The 16,015-nt window shown below is 37.8% G+C and overlaps 1 protein-coding gene and 1 pseudogene across 5 annotated transcripts in view; one reads left to right on the plus strand and one right to left on the minus strand.

The window, feature by feature from the left end:
- The window catches only part of RNF214 (ring finger protein 214), a 94,746-nt gene that overhangs the window by 20,055 nt on the left and 58,676 nt on the right, over window positions 1-16,015 (minus strand). The window lies entirely within an intron of this gene.
- Window positions 5,614-7,547, plus strand: LOC143644177 (ribosome biogenesis protein WDR12 pseudogene; annotated as a pseudogene).

Raw genomic sequence — 16,015 nt, forward strand, 5'->3', positions numbered from 1 at the left:
AGCCCCTACCTCTAAGCAGTCAACAAATCTTATCAGTCCTAACTCAGAAATGCCCCTCCTTTTTCTTCCTTTGCCACTTGGATTTCCCTCATTTTTGTCTCACTAGGACCCTAACAGTGTTCCTGATACTTCCAGTTTTTCTGCACTTTAGTCCATCAAATTTAATGCAGTCAGTTCTCCTCCTAAAAATTATCTGGAGAGGTTCTACTTCCAGTAATGGCAGAGTACCTCCTAATGGACCAACCATCCTACAAGCAGAAAACTAAATTCTAGTGTCCATCAAGAGATCAATGTTTATGCTCAGTGAGATTAGCCAGAAACAAAAGGACAAATAATGTATGGTCTCACTGATATGAAATAACATTAATGAATGAACTTGGAGAATTTCAGTTAAGAACAGAGACCATGAGGAAATAGAAATAGGGTAGATATTGGGTAATTGGAGCTAAAGGAATATAGATTTTGCAACAGGACTGATTGTAAAAATTCAGAAATGTATAGTACAATACTACCTAACTGTAGTATAATAATGTTAGCACACTGAATGAAGCTGAATGTGAGAATGATAGGGGAAGGAGGGCTGGAAGCACAAATGAAATCAGAAGGAAAAATAGACGATAAAGACTGAGATGGTATAATCTAGGACTGTTTAGTGTGTACAATGATTGTGACTAAATGTACAAATTAAAAAATGTTTTTGCATGAGGAAGAACAAAGAAATGTCAATATTGCAGGGTATTGAAAACAGATGATTAATTCAGATTTTAAAAGTTTAACTTATGTGTGTTACTAAAGCAAAAAATGTTTATTTGGTACAAAATTTGTATTTTGACTAGTCATCTTCTAATACAACTTAAATGGATAGTTTAATTGAATACCATAAATACATGAAACTTCAAGGAGGGCATGAGATTTTGTAGGTTTGTTCAGAGTGATGGCCCGATAAATTCCAGAGTGATTTGAACAGTGAATAAAAAAGTATCTGCAAAGTCCACTTGGAGTAATGGTGAGAAAGGGGGAAAATTTAACTTCCCCATTTGGAGAAGGCCTGATATTCTCGGAACCAATGAGGACAACAAAATCAATAGCCCAAACCCTCAATCTTTGGGTTTGTTCATTTGAAACCTATTGCCCCAAATGATGGGCTAAGCCTACTTAAAATTAGGCCTAAGAGTCACCCCCAAGAGAACCTCTCTTGTTGCTTAGATGTGGCCTCTCTCTCCAACCAACATAACAAGCAAACTTAGTACCCTCTCCCTGTCTATGCGGGACATGTCTCACAGGGGTGTAAAACCTCTTGGCAATGTGGGACAGAAATCCTAGTATGAGTTGGGACTCAGAATCAAGAGATTGTGAAAATCTTCTCGACTGAAAGGGGGAAGAGAGAAATGAGACAAAATAAAGTGTCAAATGGCTGAGAGATTTCAAATAGAGTCAACAGGTTATCCTGGAGGTTATTCTTAAGCATTATACAGATATCCCCTTTTTAGTTTTAAGTGTATTAGAGAGGCTAGAGGGAAGTGCCTGAAATCGTAGAGCTTTCCAATAGCCATGTTTTTTTTTTTAATTTTTTTTATTAATCAAAAAAAAGAAAAGAAATTAAAACAACATTTAGAAATCATTCCATTCTACACATGCACTCAGTAATTCTTAGTATCATCACATAGATGTATGATCATCATTTCTTAGTACATTTGCATCGATTTAGGAAAAGAACTAGCAAAACAACAGAAAAAGATATAAAATGTTAATATAGAGAAGAGAATTAAAATAATAATACTAATAATATATATATATATATATATATAAAGGAAAAAGAAAAAAAACAAAAGATACAAACAAACAAACAAACAAAAAATTATATTTCAGGTACAGCTTCATTCAGTGTTCCAACATAGTTACATTACATTTAGGTATTATTGTGCTGTCCATTTTTGAGTTTTTGTATCTAGTCCTGTTGCACAGTCTGTATCCCTTCAGCTCCAATTACCCATTATCTTACCCTGTTTCTAACTCCTGCTGGTCTCTGTTACCAATGATATATTCCAAGCTGATTCTCGAATGTCGGTTCACATCAGTGGGACCATACAGTATTTGTCCTTTAGTTTTTGGCTAGACTCACTCAGCATAATGTTCTCTAGGTCCATCCATGTTATTACATGCTTCATAAGTTTAGTCTGTCTTAAAGCTGCATAATATTCCATCGTAGGTATATGCCACAGTTTGTTTAGCCACTCGTCTGTTGATGGACATTTTAGCTGTTTCCATCTCTTTGCGATTGTAGATAATGCTGCTATAAACACTGGTGCGCAAATGTCCGTCTGTGTCTTTGCCCTTAAGTCCTTTGAGTAGATACCTAGCAGTGGTATTGCTGGGTCGTAATCTATTCTGCCAGTCTATGTCTTTTGATTGGGAAATTCAGTCCATTAACTTTTAGTGTTATTACTGTTTGGATAATATTTTCCTCTACCATTTTGCCTTTTGTATTATATATATCATATCTGATTTTCCTTCTTTCTACACTTTACTCCATACCTCTCTCTTCTGTCTTTTCGTATCTGACTCTAGTGCTCCCTTTAGTATTTCTTGCAGAGCTGGTCTCTTGGTCACAAATTCTCTCAGTGACTTTTTGTCTATAAATGTTTTAATTTCTCCTTCATTTTTGAAGGACAATTTTGCTGGATATAGAAGTCTTGGTTGGCAGTTTTTCTCTTTTAGTAATTTAAATATATCATCCCACTGTCTTCTAGCTTCCATGGTTTCTGCTGAGAAATCTACACATAGTCTTATTGGGTTTCCCTTGTATGTGACAGATTGTTTTTCTCTTGCTGCTTTCAAGATCCTCTCTTTCTCTTTGACCTCTGACATTCTAACTAGTAAGTGTCTTGGAGAATGCCTATTTGGGTCTATTCTCTTTGGGGTGCGCTGCACTTCTTGGATCTGTAAATTTAGGTCTTTCATAAGAGTTGGGAAATTTTCAGTGATAATTTCTTCCATTAGTTTTTCTCCTCCTTTTCCCTTCTCTTCTCCTTCTGGGACACCCACAACACGTATATTTGTGCGCTTCATATTGTCATTCAGTTCCCTGATCCCCTGCTCAAGTTTTTCCATTCTTTTCCCTATAGTTTCTGTTTCTTTTTGGAATTCAGATGTTCCATCCTCCAGTTCACTAATTGTAGCTTCTGTCTCTTTAGATCTACCATTGTAGGTATCCATTGTTTTTTCCATTTTTTCTTCTTTGTCCTTCACTCCCATAAGTTCTGTGATTTGTTTTTTCAGATTTTCTATTTCTTCTTTTTGTTCAGCCCATGTCTTCTTCATGTCCTCCCTCAATTTATTGATTTGGTTTTTGAAGAGTTTTTCCATTTCTGTTCGTATATTCAGCATTAGTTGTCTCAGCTCCTGTATCTCATTTGAACTATTGGTTTGTTCCTTTGACTGGGACATATCTTCAATTTTCCGAGCATCATCCATTATTTTCTGCTAGTGTCTGGGCATTTGATCAGATTTCCCTGGGTGTGGGACCCGGCTGGTTGAAAGGTTTTTCTGTGAAATCTCTGGGCTCTGTTTTTCTTTACCTGCCCAGTAGGTGGCATTTGTGGTGCTCGTCTGTCTGCGGGTCCCACCAGTAAAAGATGCTGTGGCTCCTTTAACTTGCCAATCCAAATCTCGCAGTCGGCCTGGGAAACCGCGCGCGTGGAGGGGGGTCGCAGGCCGCCGCGGCTTGGGGGAGTGCCGGTCCAAATTGCCCAGCTGGCCCGAGACACCAAGCGTGGTGGGAGGGCCCCGTTATCCAACGTTCCCAGTCAGACTGGGGAGCCACGTGCGTGGAGGGGACCCCAGTCGCCAGCCATCCTGGCCAGGAAAACAAACGCGCGCCCCTCGGGTATCTCACGGCAGAGGATTCTCCCTGCCCGTTCAGCCATTCCAGAATGGGGTACGCTGTCTTTTTGGTCTCTGTCGTGGCTCCGGGAGCTGTTTCGTATTGTTTCTGTTTCTTTAGTTGCTTTTCTGGAGGAGGAACTAAGACCCACACGTCTTACTAAGCCGCCATCTTCTCCGGAAGTCCCTATGTTTCTTTAAGATGACTGTATAATGATACAGCTTTCGCAAAGTGACTGTGTGATTGTGAAAACCTTGTTCTGATGCTCCTTTTATTATGGTAAGGACAGATGAGTAAAAAATGTGGATTAAAAATAAATAAATAATAGGGGGAACAAATGTTAAAATAAATTGGGTAGAGGGAAATACTAGTGGTCAATGAGAGGGGGGTAAAGGGTATGGTATGTATGAGTTTTTTCTTCTTTCTTTTTATTTCTTTTTCTGGAGTGATGTAAATGTTCTGAGAAATTATCATGGTGATGTACATACAACTATGTGATGACATTGTGAGCCAATGATTGTACACCAAGTATGGAATGTTCATGTGTTAAGAATGTCATGTTTGTATGTTGATTGGTTTTATTAAAAATAAAAAAAAGAGATCAACGTATAATCAAAATGTAGAACAGATCCTTGTAGATCCCTATACAGATCCCTACAATACAACGTATTTTTCATAATGTTCAGGATATGACCCAAACTACCTATGTACAAAGAAAGAGGAAACATGATCCATAGTCAACAGTAGAGGTCAGCAAACTATGGCTCATTGGCCAATGCCACCTGTTTTTTGTAAAGTTTTATTAGAACACAATCACACTCATTCAATTGTATTGTCTACAACTATGCTACAATAGTGGAGCTGAGTAGTTGTGACAGAAACTATAAGGCCTGCAAAGCCTAAAATATTTATTATATGGTAGTCAATTCCCTCACTCCATCCTGAGCCACTGGCAACCACAGACCTGCTTTCTCTCACAAGAGTTTTGCATTTTTTAGAACTTAATCTTAATAGAATCATACAATATAATGACTTTGGTGTTTGGTTTCTTGTTTACGACAGAGCTTTGCTTTGCCAACTCCTGGTCAAGAGAAAGGCAAATAATGGACAAGGACTTCAAGATGACTGAGATGGTGAAATTAGGATGGGCTTAACAGAAAGGAAATTAGAAAGCGTAAGTGAATTTGAAGAGCTGCAATAGAAACTATCCGATCTGAGGAACAGTAAAAAGACTGTAAACAATAGAACCTCTGATCTGTAGAACAATATCCAAAGGTCTATTATTTATGAAAGTGGAGTCCCAGAAGTAAAAGAGAGACAATGGGGCAGAAAAGGCAGTTGAAAATTATTTCCAGTAGTTTCATTTTGTGGTAGAAGACAGAAATTTAGAGATTAAAGAGCTCAGAAAAACCCAAGCAAGAAAAATACAAACAAAACCACACCTAGAGAAATAATATAAAAACTGTTCAAAGCCAAAAGTAAAGAGAACATCTTAAAAGAAGTCACACACAAAAAGATATAATATATAGAGTAATACAACAATATGAATCACCACTGACTTCTCATCAGGTACAATGAGAGCTAGTTCATATCAGAACATTGATAAACTATATAAACAAATTGTGGTATACTCACACAATAGAATACTATCCAGTATTAAAAAGGAAAGCGTCATTGATACACCCAATATTATGCATGAATCTCAAAAACCTGCTAAGTGAAAGAAGTTAGAATCAAATCTCTAGAAAAGATAAATGTAATCTATAGTGCCAGAAAGCTGATCAATGTTCACATGGGACTGGGGAGACAGAGGGCAGTGATTAAGAAGGAATACAAGGGAAAAAACAAAAGAACAGATTTGATTCGGGGCTTTCGCTATCTTTCTAATAGATTAAGACCTAATTATATTAAAAATAATCCAGACGTGATGAAAGGGACACGCCGCCTTTAAGACTAGGCTTTATTAATCAGTGATTTCTAAATCTAGCAATAGGTAGTTGATGTTTGTAGGCTGAGCTTCCAGGTAAGAGTGGCCTCACGGGGCTATCTGCGGCGGAGACCCGAGCAAAGAAAGTGGAAGCCAGACTTCGATAGCAGTTTCTCTCTTACCTGTACGGTCTAATTTTTCCTCTTTTTGTAGTCCCAAGAGACTAAAGGGCCAGTTCTTTGACTATTACCCTGTACGTTTCTGTTGGGCAAGTCTCGTGCGTACTCATTCCCGCCATGGCTCAGCTTCAGACACGTTTCTACACCAACAAGAAATATGCAGTAGATGATGTTCCGTTCTCAATTCCTGCTGCCTCTGAAACTGCTGACCTTAGTAATATCATCAATAAATTGCTGGAGGCCAAAAATGAGTTCCACAAATATGTGGAATTTGATTTCCTTATCAAGGGCCGGTTTCTGCGAATGCCACTGGTCAAACATATGGAATTGGAGAACATCTCATCTGAAGAGGTCGTGGAACTAGAATATGTGGAGAAGTACAGTGCACCTCAGCCAGAGCAATGCATGTTCTACGATGACTGGATCACTTCTATTAAAGGAGCAGAGGAATGGATCTTGGCTGGTTCTTATGATAAAACTTCTCGAATTTGGTCCTTGGAAGGAAAATCAATAATGACAATTGTGGGACATACAGATGTTGTAAAAGATGTGGCCTGGGTGAAAAAAGACAGTTTGTCTTGCTTACTACTGAGTGCATCTGTGGATCAGACTATTCTCTTATGGGAGTGGAATGTAGAGAGAAACAAAGTGAAAGCCCTACACTACTGCAGAGGTCATGCTGGAAGTATGGAACCTATAGCTGTTAATAGCATAGGTACTAAATTTTGCAGTGGCTCCTGGGATAAAATGCTAAAGATCTGGTCTACAGTCCCTACAAATGAAGAAGATGAAATGGAAGAATCTACTAATCGACCAAGAAAGAAACAGAAAACAGAACAATTGGGACTAACCAGGACTCCCATTGTGACCCTCTCTGGCCACAAGGAAGCAATTTCCTCAGTCCTGTGGTCAGATGCTGAAGAAATCTGTACTGCATCGTGGGACCACACAATTAGAGTGTGGGATGTTGAAACTGGCAGCCTTAAGTCAACTTTGACAAGAAATAAAGTATTTAATTGTATCTCCTATTCTCCACTTTGTAAATGTTTAGCATCTGGGAGTACAGATAGGCACATCAGACTATGGGAACCCCGAATGAAAGATGGTTCTTTGGTGTCACTGTCCCTAACCTCACATACAGGCTGGGTCACATCAGTCAAGTGGTGTCCTACCCAAGAACAGCAGCTGATCTCAGGTTCTTTAGATAACATTGTCAAGCTGTGGAATACAAGAAGTTCTAAGGCTCCTCTCTATGATTTGGCTGCTCATGAAGACAAAGTTCTGAGTGTAGATTGGACAGACGCAGGGTTACTTCTGAGTGGAGGAGCAGACAATAAGTTGTACTCCTACAGATATTCACCTACTACTTTCCATGTGGGGGCATGAAAGTGAATGATAATTTGACTATAGAGATTCTTTCTATAAACGAAATCTATAGATAATTCTCAGATTATGTAGAACTGCAGGTCAACTCTTCAGAAAGCAGCATTTTAAGTTAAAAGTTTACATAAGGTTTTCATCCTTTATAAAGCTATATTACTGTATTCTTCTTCTTTATTTTGTATTTATAATACAACATTTTGTGTTTATAAAATATAAAATATGAACTGCATTCTCTGAACTCTTGAAATTAAAGTGTTTTCTTTTCTTTTTTTTTTTTAAAAAGAAGGAATACAAGGAATATTTTAGGGTATCAGGTATGTTCTATTCCTTCACTGTGTTAGTGTTTACATTAATGATTATCAAAATTGATCAAGAAGTACACTCAAGTATATTTTATTGTATGCAAATGATATCTCAACAAAGTTGAGTTTTAAAAATATAAGGGATGATTCTACTTCTATAATTAAGATTATGAAAATTTCCATAGTGCTTTATCCAGGAAACTTACAAGTCTTTCTAACACAGCATAATCAGCTGGCATGCAGTTTTTCTTTATAATGCATGTACTAGTCAACAAAAGCAACAGATGAATATTTGGGGGAAAAAAAAGCCAAAGGATAAAATAGAATTCTAAGGATTATTCAGTTAATTAATATCCAATTTAAATAATAAAAGAGACTTAAAGCCAACAATATCAATAATTATATTAAATGTAAATGAACTAAAAACTCTAATTAAAAGGTAGCTTTGTCAGAAAAGATCATAAAGAAAGTCTTACATGCTGTCTACAAGAAACTCACTTTATAACAACAGATGGGTTGAAAGCAAAACAATGAAAACTATATGCCATGTAAAGAGTAACATATATGGGCTATGTTTTACAGGAAAACATCAACAGTAGCACAGCAACAACAGGAGTAAAAAATGAGGGGGAGGGACAAGAGTTAAGAGGGGGATTAGATTTCCTATTTGGGGAGGGTGTGTTTATTGGTTATCTTTCTCTTGGGAACAATGAAATTATCTAAAATTGGAGTGTTGATGGACTGTTGACTTAGACATTATATATGATGCCCAATGAATGGACGTGGCTGAAGGATGCACTGACTGAGAAGTAGATTGGTGAATGATGGTGTATACATATGATCAAATATTGTGCTGCTACAAAAAGGAATGAAGTTGTGAGGCATACAACAATGTGAATGAGTCTGTAGGAAATTTGGTAAGGCAAAATAAGCCAGAAACAAAAGAACAATTATGGGATGGTCTCCTTTAGAAAATGCCTATAAGAAAACAGGGGCCTAGATTGTAAGCTCTTATACAAGACACATTTAGTCCGGACTGGTAATTATTATTTCTGGATTTTAAGAGGCTGTTTTATATATGTATAACCTGGTATTTAAAGATAAGAATAAACCTGATCAGGTCAGGATTAAGGTAATTGAGAACACAAGGGTAAGGAAGACACTGTCTATGTTTTAGAATCGCACCTACTCTTTGAGACCAGAGAAGAATGGTTTATTTTGTCCATAACCTAAATTTTCTGTAGCACATAATCTTACTCAACCTGTCTGGATAGTTCATTTGAACAATCGAAACACAGGAAGCCCAGAATAAGAATGAGGGCCTTTAATCCTGTATAGCTTAATGTAATGCCAGGATATATCCTAGAATATATTAAACAGATAACCAAAAAGTATTGGCAAAGTCCCTTGAGGGATGGAAGAAAAAATATGGAACTATTAAACTTTACCATCAGGGAAACCTCCTGATACTATTTCAAACATCAGGGAAATCCAAATCAATAGGCCAAGCCCTTGATTTTGAGGCTTACTCTTGTGAAGCTTATGTATGTATTGGAGAGCTTAGCCTACCTATAGGTATGCCTAAGAGTCACCTCCAGAGGACCTCTTTTGTTGCTCAGATGTGGCCTATTTCTCTCTAAGCCCAACTCTGCAAGTGAAATTGCTGCCCTCTCCTCTGCACGGGACATGACATCCAGGGGTGAAAGTCTTCCTGGCAATGTGGGAAATGACTCCCAGGGATGAGTCTGGCCCTGGCACCATGAGATCGACAATACCATCCTGACCAGAAGGGGGAAAGGAGGTATGAAAAATAAGGTATCAGTGGCTGAGAGAGTTCAAACAGAATCGAGAGGTTACCCTGGAGGTCACTCTTACATAAGCTTCAGCTAGACATCGCTACCTATCATGGCTTGCCAAACCCCAACCAAAGGCATTCTTTTTTCTTTTTTTTTTTAGCTTGACAGTACAATGTTTATTTGCATGTGAAATGCCAGGTTTATATACAAACCAATAAATAAACTTTAAAATCTGCTCTGAAGCAGTGAGGATGATATCTTCTAACTGCCTTGTGGGGCAACTGAATATTCAATCCTGCCGGTTCCAACTAACCTGCAGTTTCCCCTCTGGAAAGCCAAGATTCCTGCAGGAACAGTTATATACAGCAAAGTCACCTACAGCCTACCTGCTTGGAAAAAAACACGAGACAAGCTCTTTCATAAAAATTCTACCAGCTGTGTGTCTTAGATATCCTCTTTCTAGGCAACTCCACTAGAATTATTAAATTTTGAGGTAGCTACACAATTTTAAAGATGCCATCAAATATTTCCATTGGGATATTTTGTGCTGTAGCTGGTTGGTATATTTCAGGTAGCTGATTTTTTCCTTTTAGAAAGAAAAAAAATCGGCAAAGTAAGAAATGCATCCTCAGTTCATTTAGGACTCAGTATCCAAGGTAAAAGAATTTTCTGTTGACCAAAGGCATTCTTGCCAATTCTAAAGAAAATTAGGGCATTAAATAAGATTCTGCAGAGGTTCCATGTACTGGGGTAGTTTTTCAGAGGAACCTCCTGATGGGTCCGTGGACCATATAAGTCCTGAAATGCAGAAGGGCCAGCCTCTCTAAAACATCAACTAGTTCCATCCCCCTATTCCATATTATAGACCTTTTCAATATGAAAAACTTAAAATGGGCATAGCCCAAACGCCCCTAAAGAGTAGGTGAAAGATCGAAGGTGATGGTGGAGTTAAATAGAGAAGGTGGGGTATAACAAATGAACAAGATTGCTGAATCATTATATGCTATTTCTTTTAGTCCCCAGATCTTAGAGCAGCGAGAAGGAAAAACCTAAAATTATGGAATTGTAATCAATAGCAAACTCTGAAATCGGTTCTACAACTAATTGTTGCAATGTGCTTTCAAATTTATTGCTTTTTTGTATGTACGTTATTTTTGATAAAAAATTTTAAAAAGTCAATTGTGATGATAAATGCATAAAAAAGAGAGTAAGCGTAAAGACTGCAGAAGGCTAAAGTTCCTAGTAATACCCTTTAAAGTAAACTTTATCCAAAGAGAATGATTAGTGATAAAGAGGAACAGTTATGATGATAAAACAGCCAATTCACCAGAAATACATAACAATCATAAACGTATATTTATCTAACAGCTTTAAAATATAAGAAGCAAAAGTTCACAGCATTAAAAAGGAAGAGAGAAAAATCTATAATTATAGAGATTTTAAATATCAGCAACCAGTGTCCCCACAAAAGGCAAGTTCAGGACACAACCCCCGGTCCTAAGATCTCTTCAAGATATTACTTCAGTTAAGATGTGGCCCAAATGAATCAGGTTAGGCTCTGATCAGATTACTGGAGTCTTATAAGCAAAGTGAAAGTCAAAGGGAGAAAGGAGCCAAGGGGAGGAAACAACCAGAAGCTGGAATCAACAAAACCCAGAAGATAAAGGAAAAGATGTCACCATGCACAATGCCATGTGACAGAAAAGCCAAGGAACCCCAAAGATTGCTGGCCAATCAGAAGATATCAACCCCAGGAGGAATCAAGGCTTCTACCTGTGCAACAGTGAGCCAATAAATTCATAGTTAAGGCTTTTGTTTGAACAGCTAAGAATCTAAAAAAGCAACTGAGGTAAATTTTTTAAGTTAAAAATAAAAAAATACAAACCAATATCCCTCAATAAATACAGACAGAAAAAAACCTTAAAAAAATTAGCAACTGAATCTTAAATATACAAAAATGATAATATATTATAACCAAGTTGGGTTTATCCCAAGATGGAAGGTTGGTTAACATTTGGAAATCAATTAACATAATTCACCACATGAACAGAATAAAGGAGAAAAACCACTTGATAATTTTTAAGGATCCAGTAAAAGCACTTGACAAAAGTAAATGCCCTTTCATGTTTCGACCTCTCAGAAAATTAAAAAAAGAAAGGAACTTCATCATTGTGATAAAGATCAACTTAAAAAAACCCTCAGCTTTCATTAACTTAAGGGTAAAACACTACATATTTCCCCTCTAAGACAAGGAACAAAATGCCAACTCCCACCACTTTTATTCAACATTTTATTACAGGTCTTTATTTAAAGGAGATAAAAAGATTAATGATCTGAAAGGAAGAAATAAAGCTCTCCATATTTACAGAGGCTACTGACTGTTATTATCAAACTGTTATTATCAAAAATCTTAGGGAATCTACAAAATGAAAAATACACTAATATGTGATTTAGAAAGTTACAGGTATCAAGTTAATATTTTAAAAAATGCACTTTTACATACTAGCAGCAAACAACTGGAAAATACAAAAAAAAATTTAATTTCATTTGCAAATGTCAAAGAACATTAAATACTTAGTAATAAGTTTAACAAAAGATATGCAAGACCCATACACTGAAAACCACAAAATGCTGCTGAGAGAAACTAAAGAGCTGAATAAACAGAGAGTTATAGCATGGATTAGAAGAACCAGTACTATTAAGATGACAATGTTCCTCAAGCTGATCTTTAGAGTCAAGGCAATTGTGTCCCCACTAGATTTATTTGGTAAAAATTAAAAGCTGGGGCAGGCCACGGTAGCGCAGCAGGCAAGAATGCTCGCCTGCCATGCCAGAGGACCCAGGTTCGATTCCTGATGCCTGCCCATGTAAAAAAAAAAAGAAAGAAAATTAAAAGCTGATTCTAAAAAGTATACTGATATACAAAGGACCTAGAAATTCCAAAGCAATCTTGATAAAAAGAAAACTTTGTATTATCTGACTTCATGACTTACTACAAAGCTATAGTAAACAACACAGTGTAGTTTAGCATAAATATATAAATGCAGTAGAATAGCACTCAGAAATAGGCCTATTATTTATAACAAAGACTCATACTAAGTTTTGGCAAAGGTGTTAAGCAATTCAATGGGGAAAGAAAAGTCTTCTCAACAAATGGTGCTGGAACTGGATATACACACGGGAAAAAATAAACCTCAATCTCTATTTCTCACAATTCATAAAAATTAATTTGAGATGGATCACAGATACAAGTATAAAAGTTAAAACAAAGCTTCTAAAGAAAACATAGGAGGGCATTTTTGCTACTTCAGGCAGGCAAAGGTTTCACAGGACACAAAGAGTGCAATAACTATAAGTGAAAAAAATTAATAAAATCAAACATCATTGAAATTAAAACTTCTGTTCATCAAAAGACAGTTTTAAAAATGAATAGGGGATCCTTCTAGCCTCCTATATTCTGAGCAGCTAGAAGGAAAAATCTGGAGGATCGTATGATATTCCATGACAAACTCTGGGATCTGTCCTGTCCTGTTGAAGAGTACTTTAAAAACTATTACTCTTGATTTCCGGGTCAAGATGGCGGCTTAACAACGTGCGCATTTTAGTTCGTCCTCCAGAACAACTACTAAATAACCAGAAACAGTACAGAACAGCTCCCAGAGCCAAAATAGTGACCAGACACACAGCGTACCCCAGTCTGAACCAGCTGGACCAGCTGTGAGCCCCCCCCAGAACCGTGAGTTCCCAAAGCTGTGGCGACCAGCGCCCCTCCCCCACAGGCCGCTTCCCAGAGGGGAAAGGAAAGGACTTTACCAGCAGCAGGGACTGGGCACAACCAAATGCCAACTGTGGAACTAATTAACAAATTCTGACTACTAAAAATAGGCCCCCAGCTTAGGGGAACCTGATCAAAGTGGAGGTTGCTCATTTTTGCCCCGGCACCAAGGGGGCAGGACTGACAGAAAAAGGGGGAAAAAAGAGAAGGAAACAGAGGTTTTTGTGGCTGTGTATCTACAAAGGCTTGACTGCCTCTGGATACAGAGGCAGGACTTTTCAGGCTGCAACTGCCCCAGGAATAGGCAGAAGTGAGCTCTTCTGGGGGCTTGTCTGGAGCCTGTGCCTTCCCCAGGGGAGAGGTGAAGCCCCACCCACACGGAATCCCTCCATCAAGGAATTCAGACACCAGGGCTTGGTAGTTTGAAGCCATTAAAACCAGCCTACAACCTCTCCTCTGTCTCCACCACGCCCCCAGCAGGGAGAGTCTGCCAAAGTTAAAGGTACCACATCATCTTATGCTGGTGGGACCTGCAGTCAGACAAGCGCCACACACAGGGCAGGATAAGAAAAACAAAGTCCAGAGACTTCACAGGAAGTCTTTCAACCTGCTGGGTCTCACCCTCAGGGAAAACCGACCCAGGTGACTCTTTCCTCCTGATAGGAGGCCAGTTTGGTCTGGGAAAATCTGGCTGGGGTATATAATATCTAAGTAAACACTCCTAAGTGTGTGTGGGGGGGAAAGGCACCACACAAGCAGGGCAAGAAACAAGAAAACAAGAACTGAAAGATTTTCCTCTGTTACACAAAACTTAAGCTAAAGGTCCAGATAAAGCTGAATGGAATGTCAAAGAACAGACAGACAACAAATTCATCCAGCAAGAAAACCCTAGATAAAAGAAGTGAAAGCAATCTCCAGAATAAACTAATTAAGGTAATTAAACGCCTAGACGCCAGCAAAAAATAACAAATCACACCAGGAAAATTGAAGCTATGGCCCAGTCAAAGGAACAAACCAACAATTCAAATGACATACCAGAGCTGAAATAATTAATTTAGAATGTACGAACAGACATGGAAAACCTCATCAAAAACCAAACCAATGAATTAAGGGAGGATATAAAGAAGGCATGGAAAGAACAAAAAAAAGAACTGAAAGTCTGAAAAAAACAAATCACAGAACTTATGGGAATGAAAGACACAGTAGAAGAGATGAAAAAAACAATGGAAACCTACAATGGTAGATTTCGAGAGAGACAGAACATAGGATTTCTGAACTGGAGGATGGAACTTCTGAAATCTGACAAGAAACAGAAACTATAGGAAAGAAAATGGAAAAATATGAGCAGGGACTCAGGGAATTGAAAGACAATATGAAGTGCACGAATATACGTGTTGTGGGTGTCCCAGAAGGAGAAGAGAAGGGAAAAGGAGGATAAAAACTAATGGAGAAAATTATCACTGAAAATTTCCCAACTCTTATGAAAGACTTACAATTATAGATCCAAGAAGTGCAACATACCCCAAAGAGAATAGATCCAAATAGACATACTCCAAGACATTTAATAATCAGAATGTCAGAGGTCAAAGAGAAAGAGAGGATCTTGAAAGCAGCAAGAGAAAAGCAATCCATCACATACAAGGGAAGCCCAATAAGACTATGCGCAGATCTCTCAGCAGAAACCATGGAGGTGAGAAGACAGTGGGATAATATATTTAAATTATTAAAAGAAAAACTGCCAACCAAGAATTCTATATCCAGCAAAACTGTCCTTCAAAAATGAGGGAGAAATTAAAACATTTTCAGACAAAAAATCACTGAGAGAATTTCAGTGACCAAGAGACCAGCTCTGCAAGAAATACTAAAGGGAGCATTAGAGACAGATACAAAGGCAGAAGAGAGAGGTGTGGAGAAGAGTGTAGAAAGGAAGACTATGAGTAAAGGCAAAGAGAAGGAAAATTAGATATGACATATAAAATCCAGAAGGCAAAATAGTAGAAGAAAGTACTACCCATGCAGTAATAACACTGAATGTTAATGGATTAAACTCTCCAATCAAAAGACATACTCTGGCAGAATGGATTAAAAACCAGGACCAATCATATAGATACAGATATAAACAGCATATAGCTGTCTCTACTCAAAGGACACGAGGCCAAGGACACAAATGGGCATTTACACACCAATGTTTATAGCAGCATTATTAACAATTACCAAGAGATGGAAACAGCCAAAATTGTCCATCAACAGAAAGCTGGCTAAACAAACTGTGACATTTACATAAGATGGAATATTATGCAACTGTAAGACAGAATAAAGTTATGAAGCATGTAACAACAGGAATGGACCTTAAGGACATTATGCTGAGTGTGATTAGCCAGAAACAAAAGGATAAATACTGTATGGTCTCACTGATATGAACTGACATTAGTGAATAAACGTGGAATATTTCCTTGGTAACAGAGACCATCAGGAAATAGAAATAGGGTAAGATATTGGGTAACTGGAGCTGAAGGGCTACAGATTGTGCAACAGGACTGAATATAAAAACTCAGAAATAGACAGCACAATATTACCTAACTGTAATACAATTATGTTAAAACACTGAATGAAGCTGCATATGAGAATGATAGAGGGAGGAGGGCTGGGGCATAAATGAAATCACAAAGAAAGAGACGATAAAGATTGAGATGGTGTAATCTAGGAATGCCTAGAGTGTATAATGATAGTGACTAAATGTACAAATTTAAAAAATGTTTTTGCATGAGGA

This window comes from Tamandua tetradactyla, chromosome 8 (assembly GCF_023851605.1).
Source record: "Tamandua tetradactyla isolate mTamTet1 chromosome 8, mTamTet1.pri, whole genome shotgun sequence".
Lineage (NCBI taxonomy): Eukaryota > Metazoa > Chordata > Mammalia > Pilosa > Myrmecophagidae > Tamandua > Tamandua tetradactyla.